Genomic DNA, 10,028 nt, shown 5'->3' with positions numbered 1-10,028 from the left:
AGATTTGTCCCTCCCATCAGCACTCTCTTTCCTATTTGCGGAGGGAACGGCGTTACTGCAGCGATATTGGAAGAAGCACCTGTCAATCCAGGCCGATCGGATGGGGGGGTGCTGCCTCCCCGCCCACTCCCTAGCCGCTACCGGTCAGGCTTTTTCCCGGTGCGCTGCTTTATCCCGGGAAGCCGTGTGGGTGCGTCATCAGCTCGTGCCTCCTTTCTTCCGCTTCCGGGTGGTGGCTGCCTTCCTTCATTTTACAGCGCGAAGGGGAGGCAGGGTAGGGGCTTTCTAAGCCCAGCGCCGCAACGTGGTCGGGAGCGGCTTTGTTCGCCGAGAGGGCAGTCCTGCAGCGGTTCTGCCGAAGCATAAAAGCGGAGCCCGGGAGTACAAGATGGAGGGGTGGGCGCAGAGGCTCTTTAGGGGCTGCCCCGTGCGCGCAGCCCGCCCCGCTGGAGCTCCTCGGCAGTCCCCGGGCTCCTGCCGAGCGCTGAGCGGAGCGCGGAAGCTGGCAGCAGCGAGGGACGTGCGGTAAGAGGGAGCGTTTGCGGGGCTAAAGAACAAAAGCAGTGCGTCCCGCAAGTAACAAATCTGAGCGTATTCCCTGCTTTGTGGGGATGGCGTCTGAACGTTTGGTAGTAGTAACAGCCATCTGTGTTACTTTTGGAAACCAACCCATCTTGTGACCAAGACATAGAAGAGTTCTTGTTTTCTGTGATTTATGTGTTATGATTGATGAGCAAGGTTGTTCACTGCATGTGCAACAATTCATAGTGGATAAAGCTTATTTAATCTTTGCAAAATGTATGTCTTTTATATTTTTGTTTCTTTGTCAAACTGATGTGTTATAAAGAAGCTCCCTGAGTCTTATGTAGAAGAGGCTAAGTGGCCCAGTTTGTCACTTCTGATCTACCAGAAAGATGCCTGTTGCTTTAATGTTCTGGAGATTCAGGAAGGGAATTAAGTGAAATTTAATTAAAAAGGCAAAGATGTTACCATGCTGAACTAGAATTCTCAATTAAAAATTAATAGACACACATTAGGTTGTGATGGAAACTTGATTGTATTTGGATTCCCATGTCTAATTCCAGCTATTTCCACAAGGATATGGTTAATAAGAAAAGAGAAGCGAAATGGAGACATCACACTGAAGGGTCATAAATCCTTGTGGGGGTAAGCTCCTTCAGGAACAGCATAACCTCAGCTGCAGTGGAATCCTCTGTAGTCAAAGAGATGCCCTTGGTTGGTGGTACTCTGGGCATACCAGGCTTACAGAGAGAGCAGCAGAGCGAGGAAGCCGAGGCATGCCTGTTAGAGCAGCAGCAGCAACATGCGCAATGTTCCTCTAACAGTAACAATCCTGTTGCCACGGAGATAATGACTTATCCCATGTCATTATTGATCTATCAACAGTAAGAGCAATTTTGCAGTCTGATATTGTTTAGCAAATAGAGTAATATCTGCTGAACACTTAAAAACTGCTATAAATGTTGGAAAGCTTCTTCGAAGCCTGAGTAATGGGTTAAAAGGAAATACCTGAGTTCAGTTATTTGTTGCAGTGTTGTGAGATTGGCTTTGTGAGGTAATTCTAAGCTTGGCAGGAAGCATTTTAAAGGAAATGATTAGTTTGGTCAGATGTTTTTGTATTTTAAAGTATGCAGCACTCTTTAAGTAGATAAATTTTTTTCACTGCTGGTAAGACTTAAATCAACTAGCCCACTACAATTTTTTATAGCAACACAATTAAAAATATTTGCAGTCTTGTCCAGTGTACTTTTAGACTAAACTGAAACTACTTATATTTTATTTTCCAGACAATGATTTAAATCACCCGTTCACGAGAAGTATTATTGGAACTCCCGTGGGATTTCTGATGTTTTGCTCTTCTTCCTGTTAGAAGAACTGTTATCAGTTCAATTTTGAAAACAGTAACAAAAGCACATTCAAACTGTGGAGTTTAAACTCAATCATTTCCAGACCTTCTGCAGCTGAGCAAAATTAGTAGTTATGAATTGATGGTTTGAGTTTCTTATATGTACACAAGAACAAAGGTGTCTAAGAATGATACTGTCACAGAGGCTTTTCCCTTTGGAGGAAAAAAAAAGAAAATGTGGGTGTGTGTGGCAGGGGTGAAGGGGAGGCAGCTGGTTGAAAAGATCAGAAGAAAAGGCTTGTTTCAGCTTATCAGGGCAGGACTCCTCTTTGTGTCTGAGTCAGATATGTCTTCCTTACTTGTAGCAGAGCCTGAAAATGAAACGTTATTATATGCAATAACAGTTAAGCTCTACTTAAGTGTTTTATTGTCTCTTGAAGCTTTTTTGAAGCTCCTGTTCAGCGTGCCAGGTGAATAATTTGAGGTGTATCATCAGGGCAACATCTGGCAGCATCAACTTGTCCTTTGAGACCAGTTAGAATGCTCAGTGTACCTACAGTTCTGGACTGCACAGTTAAAATCTGTGTGGCATACATACATTTTGAATGCTGAAGAAGAAACTGTGAAACTTTTATAGTAATTTTACCTAACTGGTGATCTAAGCCAGTTGTTGGATTTGGATCCTTTAATGGGGGGAAGTCATGCTAATGATAAAAGTAGAAGTGTTTTGAGTCCTGTACTGAGTGAATAGAATGTAAAATGTTCAAGCTAGAGAGCAGACCTTTAAATTAGACACTTTTTAGATGTCAAAGTAATTAATACAATAGTACAAATTAGTACCAAGTAATTAGTCCCAGTACGGTGAGTGTACTAAGTCTGCTTTGGGAATTGTGAAGCTGTCCTGTGACAAGAACCATGTGGTGTGAACTTCGGAATAGAGTAAAATTGCTGTTCAGTGTAAGCAAGTTTCTTGCAACTATGTTTCCTGAGCAGAGACTTTTAGACCTTTGTTGCTTATTTGCAGGTGATAGCAATCCTTGAGTCTTTCACTATTACAAAGGAAGTATAACTTTATATATGTTAGTTTTCATACTGAGTTGAGAAGTGTTACCTCTGAGTATGCTTTGTGCATCTCTTGGCCTCTTTTTGACTTGGAGTTAAGAACAGCAGAATTTTTCACCAGTCCAAAAAAAAAAAAAAAACAAACAAACAAACAAACAAAAAAAAACATTGCACAAAGCTGAGAAAGTAAAATTTATTTGCTAAACACAAGTATACTATTATTGGGTCAAGTACTGAACAAACGAAAGCTAAAGATGGTTTGTTTGAAAACTGTTCAGTTGCAGCGAGGCAAGAAAAGCTTGTATTTAGTGTCCACAAGAGGGCTCTGACAGCTCAGAGGTGCCTGCTGAGGGTCCCTGGCTGAGTCACTTCACTAAAATGGCAGGCTGCAGTAACTGAACTCTTGCTGTCATCGAGGATGGTTAGATCTTTTGAATTCCCTTATCTTAATAGTGCAATAATCGCTTGAGATAATAATTGCTATTACCGGGAAAATCCTCCAATAAGTAATCATAGAATCATAGAATGGCCTGGGTTGAAAAGAACCTCAAAAATCATCTAGTTTCAGCCCTCCCCCCCCAACTATGTGCAGGCTTGCCAACCACCAGACCAGGCTGCCCAGATCCACATCCAGCCTGGCTTTGAATGCCTCCAGGGATGGGGCATCCACAACCTCCCTGGGCAACCTGTTCCAGTGTGTCATCACTCTCTGAGTGAAAAACTCCCAATATCTAACCTAAACCTCCTCTGTCTCAGTTTAGAACTATTCCCCTTGTCCTTGTCCTATCACTATCCACCCTTGTAAAGAGCAGTTCCCCCTGCTGTTCATACACGTTAAGTATTGGAAGGCCACTATGAGGTCTCCCCAGAGCCTTCTCTTCTCCAAGCTAAACAATCCAAGTTCCCTCATGCCTTTCCGCATATGAGAGGTGCTCCAGCCCTCTGATCATCTTAGTGGCCTTCTTCTGTAAGTCTGTTGTGTTTTGGTTTTGGTTTTTGGTTGTTTTTTTTTTTTTTTAATTAAGAATGTACATTTTGAGAAATGTCACATCTATTGGAAAAACATCACCAGAACGTTAATAAACATCACTGGCCATATCATCTGCTCCATGGAACGAGACAGATACTACCAAGCATGTCATCGCATGTGGATTTCAAGTGTATTAAAAGTTTCTCCAAGTAAAGCATTTTGAATTGAAGCATTTTGCACACAACAGCATATTTGTGAAGTAGACAGAATTGTTATGATGTGCCTTAAGTATAAGTTTATTTTAGCAGTATAAACATGGTACTGTAGTGTTTCAATAAAGATTTGTGGTTTTCATTACAAATCGTTTAGCTTTTTTTTTTCTTTTCAAGAAATGTGTATAGTTGACAACTGAAGTTGTTCTGGAGAGTCTTCAGTTATTATCAATGTGATTTTTATATTGGGTATGACATAAATAAGCTCTTCTGTACAAATATTGAGAGTCATTCTTAACTGTATGTGGAAATGCTGAGACTAATTTCTAGCTATAAACTTCATATATAAAGCGCTATAAAGTGACATCAGGAATGAAGAAAGTGAGGTTTAAGTGAGAAGCTAAACTGAAATTAACGGTTACAATCAGTATATCCTTACAAAAAGATGATTATAGTCCTATTATTATATGAAGAATTGTGCAGAATAAAGTCACCCTCCTCTCGCTTGCTTACATTTTTTCTGTATGGGTTTCAGTGTTGCGGTGTTCCATGCTGATCCTCTGAAGTTTGTAGTAGCTTAACTCCCTTGCTTTGTTTTAATTTGTTTCCTCCTCTGACATCTGAAATTGTACAGCAGCTACTTAATTGCAAGATGAAAGAAAAAAAAAACTTGTATTGAAAAGATGTGAGATGTAATTGTAGCACTGGCTTGTCTCATACAGAGACCTGTTTTATGCAGTTTCTTTTAATTAAAAAAAAAAAAAAGTATTTGCATCCTATGAACAGAAGCCTGGGGAAAAGCTCAGACTTCAAATAATCTCTTTTTGTTAATGGGGCACTGTAGAGTACAGTAGAGCAGATATGTGGGAATCATCCTTATGCTCTCTCCCCCAGCAGTAGACTTTTATCTTTGTCTACAGATTTGTTTTGATGCTAGTAGAGGGAGTCATGAAGAGACAGAGGTGCAGCTGGTTTCTATCATTGTGCTTCAGTTTGAGGCACTTGACTGAAGAAAGTTGATCTGCATTCTTTTGTAGTTCTGTGCTAGGCTATGGTGGTGAATTCACTATGATGAATGATTTAAGGTCCCCGTGCTGGGGAGGGAGGAAAATAAAATTAAGGACTTTTCCTAGAACTGTATCCTCTTTTAAATGCTGGCATACAAGAGACATTTTTTTTAGCTTGTGTTTCTTGCCCCTTAAAAGACTAGATACAAACAAGTAAGTTGCTTCACAGAGCTGGCATTTCTAGAGGCAGAGAGACTAGAGTAGATGAAAGTATAACTGCAGACTGAGTCTCACAGACAAAAATAGCAAAATGGTGTTTGTAGTGTGAATGGAAGCAAGGAGAGCCAAATGTAATTCATTGTGATAAACTGTTATAGTAGAATGCTTGTGGAATGTTGTATTTCAACAGTTGTCTTTGCTGTTTTATCCTGTGGACTCCAGAGAATATTTTTAAAGCTAACTTCTGGCATTTTACTTGGAAAAATACAAGGTGTGTGGAGAGGAGAAGAGAAAAAAATCTAACATGCTGGAATTGGACCGAGGATATTTGGCTTCAGGTCCTGTGGAATCTGCAACACGTCTTGTCTTCCCGCTGGCTTATCTCCTACTGACTTCAACTGGGGCACTGCTGTTAGCTAGAAGAAGTTAAAACTTCATGCCCCTAAACATAACCTTCCATTTTGGTTTTGTTTCCTCCACATTTTCAAGCAGAGGTCAACATATCCCCTTCCTCATCTGCTTTCTTGCGTGGTTATGTTGTTGCTTCTCCAGAGCATGTAGGCTTCTAGGTGCTCAGACTCCTTAGCATACTAGGCATCTGGCTACAGTTGGCCTCTGGTTACAACTGTAATACAGTCTTCAAACTTTTTTTGGTCTGCAGAGAGTTAAAAGCATAAATTAATAGTTGTATAAAATTTGCGACTTAAGAAATATAAAAATCACAGATTGGCTGAGGTTGAAAGGGATGTCTGGAGTCAGCTAGTCAGTCCCAGTGCAGGGTGCCCAGGTGGCTTCTGAACATCTCCAAGGAAGAGACTCCATGGTTTCTCTTGGCAGCCTATCCAGTGCTCAGAAAAGTTTCCTGATGTTCAGACAGAAGCTCCTATGTTAGCAGCCCAGCACAGGGCACTACTGAGAAGAAGAAGAGCCTGGCTCCATCCTCCATCTTTCCTTCAGGTATTTATACACATTGATAAAATCACCCCGAGTCTCCTATATGCAGTTCTTTAGGTGAGGCTGCATCAATACAAAGTATAGCAGGGGAATGACCACTTAACTGGCTGGCTGTGCTGTGTTGAATGCACACCAAAATGAAGTTTGCCCTTTTGGCTGCCAGGGCACACTGCTGGCTCATATCAGTTAATTAAATTTTCTTAAAAGAAGAACATGAAGTTCTACAGGTAAGAAATGATTTTCAGTTTCAAAGTACTGGCTTTCATTTCTGTGACATTTTTGTGAGATCACCTTTTTCATGATTTGGAGAATTCCATGCAGCTCACAAATGGTGTGTGCTTCCTAAGTGCAGCACTCCAAACTGTACAGGTTTAAGCAACCCTACAGTTTTGCTCATATGCAATAACCTCTGGCTACATCCATTTCTACCTTCCTCCCATCTCATCTGAAAAGATGTGAGACGAGCAAGCTTCTCTATTTCTATTTTCAAGTGAAGAAGCAATATTTTTTTTCCTTTTCTCAAAAATATTTTTAAATTCTCCAGTTTACAGCCTCCTGTTTCCATGTTAACATCTTTCTCTAGCTTAAATAGGTCAACAAGGACTGTAAAGATACTGGGGGGAAGGAAGTAGGAAAAAAACCCTGCATGTATGCTTCAAAATATATTGCAAACAAAGCAGAAGAAAGTAGTGAAAAATTCTCAATGAAATGGGTATATCATTAACTCTAAACTGGAGAGGGATGGATTTGAAGGGTGGACAAGGAGTTGGCTGAATGACTGCAGACAGAAGATTGTGGTTAGCAGCTCTGTGTCCAGGTTGAGATCTGTGACAAGTCGTGCACCCCAGGGGGCTGTCTTGGGGCTTGAGGGGGTTTGAGGCTTGAGGAATTTGGTGCACCTTCAGCAAATTTGCAGACAACACCAAGTTGAGTGCTGCAGTTGATATGACAGGAGGAAATAAAGGGGCTGAATTAAAAGAGGAACTTAGATGAGATGTTAGGATGAAGTGCTTTACTCAGAGTGGTGAGACATTGGTATACGTTGCACAGAGAAGTTGCGGAGGCTCCATCCCTGGAGATCTTCAACACCAGGTTGGATGGAGCCCTGGGCAGCTGGACCTAGCAAACCTGCCCATGGAAGTAGTTGGGGCTAGGTAGGCTTTAAGGTCCTTTCCAGCCCAAGCCATTCTATGGTATTCACTCTTGAATTCGGGGAGAAAAAAATGTAGACATCTTAGAAACTTTATTTCCTGCTTAGCTGGTAACCTTGTTGATGCCTAAATGTTACAGCTTTTAGGGAAAACAATCACTGCTGGGAGTGGGGGGCACAGAGATCCCATAGTGTCAGCATTCATAGCCTACTGATGACTACAAGAGAATAAGTGCTTGGGGTTCTTCTCCTGGGGATTTTGATGTTCTGTTCAGTAATTCCTGTGTTACAGGAATTGTGTGAGGAAGAACTTGTGCTATGTAGCTGCTGACCTGCTGACTCCAGATAAGTATGCTTAGCAAGCATTTTTAGTTATATTATTACCCTTCAGCATTAAACACTCTCAAGGCATTGCAAAGGCATCTGATCCTCCAACACAAGGTCCCACTTCCTTCTACAAGTGATCTGTCTGCCCAGGATGTGGGGACTATCTATACAGAAGGTAAATGTCAAAATGTGTAGTAGGGAGAATGTGAAATGCCAAGACTGTATGATCTCTGTATGAATCCAGAACCAATTAGCTTGTCTAATTGATGGGAACCTTGCTACCTTCCTCTGCTGTTCCTGAAGATTTGTTGCTTTAGAGCTTTTTATGACACTTCGTTCCTCACCCACTCAAGAAGAGGTGTTCTATAGCAACTGCTACCATCGCCTGCTGAAGCTTTCTATCAAGCCATGTGCAACAACTTCTCATAACTAAAAAAAAAGAAACAACAAACCCTGAGAAGTCCAAGTGTCAAAACCTGTTATGTTAAAGACAAGACATATGTCAGTGGTACACTGCACACCAATGTTACTATTCCAATAAATGCTATTCCTCCCACCATAGGACTGCCAAATGACTCATTATGAATAACAACTTGACATTGCTGTACCCAAGCAAGCAAAAAGGGAAACATCTTAATATCTTGTAGTACTTGTTTGTCATCGTTTATGAGTGTGGTAAATGGGTGTGTTATGCTAATAACAGAGAGCAGTTACCCTGCAGCATTATAAGTGCTTTTCTACTGCAGTTCTTCCTGTGGTGGGTTGTCAGTCCTGTGGAGTAAACCCTGCCAACACATGTGCGTGTCAGTAGCACTATTTGGTGCTTCCCACCCAGTCCACTGGGTATTCTGCGCATCACAGGAAATGTCTGAAAATGCTGCGTGTTCACTGACAACCACTTGTGGTTTGGTTTAGAGGCTGAGCAAATGGTTCTAAATATATGTTCCTTTCTTCCAATGAAAGAGGGTTAAGCTTCTGTTCTGTCATTTTCAGAGGCTTCCCCACCCTTTCGCTCTAATTTCAGTTGTTCTGACCTCTCCGCTGTTATTTAGGTGTGGTGTGTGTGCAGTTTTATATTGTTTAGATAATGCACTGAATGTTCATTTACTTAATGCCTGCTGTTTGCCTGTGTATATTTCTAACTAAGAATGTACAAAGCTGTTGGAGGTAGTAAAATCAGAGCCGTGCAAGCTGCCATGTAGGGAAATACAGAAGGGGAACTTAATGCAAGTGATTTTTAAAAATAACAATGCACTGCCCACCACCAGCAAGCTCTCTGAATGCAAGGGGCTGTTTTCATTTTGGACTTAAAATATCTAGTTGTACAAAGTCTTAGGGAATGTTTTTGTTACAAATTAATCACTGCCAGTAAGGATTGCTTAAGTACCTAAATGTCTGAGCCAGTTTTCCCAATGAAAATTTGTAAGATAAGATTTTCTATTCTTTATCATCTACCTCTTCTACATGCATATTTGTGGAGTTCAACTTCTTTGGAATGTGTGCGGCTTCTCTCACTATTCCAAAGATTAAGAGATAACCAACTCTGAGTTTACTATGAGGCACAAGCAGTTGCATATGTGTGGGTGCTATTTTGTGCTGTTGATATGAACTTCAAGTAAGTCAAAACCATGCTAGGGAGTAAATCAGATTTCCCAAGTTGGGTGACTACCTTGTCCACAAACATAGGAGATATACAGTGTCCAGTTCCCCTCTCAGTGACAATTTAAATAGATCATAATGGCACACTTTGGGGTAATTAAGGTCCCACCTCAGGTATTCGGTGTCTTAAGGCCAGAACTAACTATACTAACCAACTATAAAAATGCATGTGTCTTACCATTAAATAATTCTCACAAATTCCCATTATCCTTTTCCACTGTGAGTGAGAGGTGTCAATTCCTCATGACCTGGAAGCAATTCAGGTACTGAGCTATTCCAGGTGGAGCTGCATTAGCACCATCTCGAATCCAAGCTATGGACAGAAGTCAGTCCTCAGAGGCCACCCTTGCAGATGTGGCCAGGAGACATCAGTGGTGTGTGCCAGCCTGCACTGAGAGATGGCATCACTGGACAGCCCTTGTCCTCTGCTTCTCACTGAGTCCCAGAGCACGCTCTGTTTTCACTTCTGGATGATGTGCCCTGAGGCTCTTGGCCTTAGGACTGTTATATATGGCTGAGACTTCTATCAGAAGCGTCCGGTTTTTCTGCTCGCTATGCAGATGAGAGCAGCAGTTTGCAGCGGCAGAAGGCAGCAACACAA

Source organism: Tetrao urogallus (genome assembly GCF_951394365.1).
Source record: "Tetrao urogallus genome assembly, chromosome: 6".
NCBI lineage: Eukaryota > Metazoa > Chordata > Aves > Galliformes > Phasianidae > Tetrao > Tetrao urogallus.
Note: the sequence above shows the minus strand (reverse complement) of the source record.